The following is a 2852-nucleotide window of genomic DNA, read 5'->3' on the forward strand; positions in this document are numbered from 1 at the left end:
CCTCTCTGGGCAGCTGTTCCAGCACCTCACCACTCTCATAGGAAAGAACTTCCCCCTGACATCCAACCTAAATCTTCCCTCCTTCAACTTAAAACCATTTTGCCTTGTCCTGCAGTTATCTACCCTTTCAAAGAATTGATTCTCATCCTGTTTGTAGGCTCCCTGTAGGCACTGACAGGCTGCAATGAGGTCACCCCGCAGCCCTCTTTCCTCCAGGCTGAACAAGCCCAGCTCCCTCAGCCTGTCTTCGTAGGGGAGGTGCTGCAGCCCCCTGATCACCTTTGTGGCTCTCCTCTGGACCCTCTCCGACAGCTCCCTGTGTTTTTTGTACTGGGGGCTCCAGACCTGGATGCAGTGCTGCAGATGGGGCCTCATAAGAGCAGAGTAGAGGGGGACAATCTCCTCCCTGTCCCTGCTGGCCACCCCTCTTCTGATGGAGCCCAGGACTTTGCTTTCCTAACTGCAGGAGCACACTGCTGGCTTACGTTAAGTTTTCCATCTATCAGGACCCCCAGGTCCTTCTCTGCAGGGCTGCTCTCAAGTACCACTCCTCCTAGTCTGTATGGATGCCTGGGATTCCTCTGGCCCCAGTGCAAAACCATTAGAAATATCAGGAAGGAAAGTGGAAGTAGAGGAGGGAAAAACCAAGTGAGTTTTCAATAGCCAGCTCTGAACACTCTAGTTTCTTTACTTCTAACCCAAATACAACAGCTTGGTTTCATTAATTAGACTTCAAACCACGAACTGATTTCATAGATGGAGCTACTGTGACGGCCAAAGAGAGATTACAGAAGCAGAAATGTGCCAGGAGACATTGAAGAGAAGCCTGGAAGATGCATTTTCCACAATCAAGCATTTGGAGTTTTTCAGATGAGTAAATCACAATTATCATTGACATGAAAGAGTGTCTGTCCATCTCCAAGTCAGCTAACATCGATTTTTTTTCTTGCATGTTAGCTGTATCACTTAGAATTACTTTGAGGGAAAGCAAATAAGGACTTATCTTCATGCTAGTATCATAAACCAGTATCACAAAGCAACTATTATTGACATGATTAATCTGTGAGAGAGGGTTCATGGGTCACTAGATACATACAGGCTGGTTTTTTTCTCACCTTGCTTCTTCACCAGCATGCAGCCACGTGTGCACACTGCCACACTAGCAAGCTGAAAGCCCTAGGAAGATTCAGAGCTATGTATTGCCATGTATGGCAGGTCCAGCATGCAGGGGGATAACGGAGTTACTCATTAGCTTTTCTTCTTAAAAAGACTTCTTCCTTATTTATGTGTAGATAGTGTGAAGAGCTGGCTTTTAATTTTGTACTTGAGAGCACATATGAGTGATTTTCCTTTAATCTCTTGCTCATTACTGCTAAAATGCCTGCTCAGTGGAAAATTACGTTCACAATATCATTAAGTAAGCAATTATCAGAGGTCTTTCTAATATGGTGCTGAAGACTAACAAATCCTTGTTACTAAGCTCAATATATCACACTTTCAGAACAAGAAGCTCTTTGTATATCACCATGCCTGAGGTTGTTGTTTGTTAAGTAATCACGGAAAAATGTATCTTTCAACTATAAGAACATAACATACTTTTAAGCACCAGCCAAATGAAGTCAGTGCAGAAACTGGCAAGGCAAGCATGTTACACACATAATAAAAACACATTGGCACATACTCCGTGCACAAAGGATAGAAGGAAAAAATGTGGGGGGAAAAAAAGCCTGTCTACACTGTGTTCAGAGGCTGGCAGCCAGCAAGCATAACGAACATGATATGTATTTGGAGGGCAATGATTTCTAAGGCATTCTTCAAGAAGCTAATTCTTTCCATCTATATTTTGACTGCAATGTCTACTCAGTAAGCAGCCTCACCAGGCAAACTGAAAGCAGGTCCTGCCAAAATCTTTTCAAACAATATTATTCCTCTACTGTTTACAAAATCCATACACACATACTGAGCATGAAAGAAACTACTTGCTCAGTGTTCTGCATAAACAACCAGCTTTTTTCATTATATTTACTGCACATCACACTTGCTCTGTAAAGGCAAAAACCTCACGTATCCTCGGGCATAACACCTCACAGGCAGTTGCAGGTGAATCAGCTGAGCCATCCCCTTAAAAGGTCTGTAAAGCACCAACCCAGAAGTTTATTTAATGTTGATCAGCTGACTGTTAGCTCGAGGTCAGGAAATGAAAGAGCAGGTGTAAAAGGAAGCTGGGAGCAATACTATATAACTGCATAAACAGTCAGGTGAAAGCAGTGATGGTATTAAAATCAAACACACGCACTCAAAACCATTTGTATTCTTTGCAAATGTTAGTCAAGCTGCTACTGTTGGTGTTCCGCTGAGAAGAGCAACATTTGTTTTCCTTGGAGAGCAAACTTCACATAAGCAGTAGCACGCATGTGATATCCCTCAGTCCTAGCCAGTTCAGGCAAGTAACGTGGCAGAAAATGAATTCTACAACCCCTCAACCACCCAGCCTCTCCAAGCTCACACTACTTCATTTTCCCATTCCTACTGCTTTCTGTGAAAATGAACAATAGCTGGAAGTAAGGCAGAGGAATAAAGGAAAGACTCTTCCTCTTGGCAGTAGTCTGCAGTTAGATGAATCCAGAAATACCAAAAGACCGTGTCTATAACATGTTCCATTCCTCAGTTATTTGGTCCAACTTCATACTTGTGGAGAAAACCATGCTGCAAGGACTTTTATTTGCTGGATATTGCCAGGATGAACCATGGAAAAGTCAAGTCTTGTCTAGGACTCCCACCCACGATCACCAAAGTGCTTGGCACTTTCTTCAAACGCCATTTCTGAGAAAGCAAGCAATGTTTCCCCCCCC

Source organism: Meleagris gallopavo, chromosome Z (assembly GCF_000146605.3).
Source record: "Meleagris gallopavo isolate NT-WF06-2002-E0010 breed Aviagen turkey brand Nicholas breeding stock chromosome Z, Turkey_5.1, whole genome shotgun sequence".
NCBI lineage: Eukaryota > Metazoa > Chordata > Aves > Galliformes > Phasianidae > Meleagris > Meleagris gallopavo.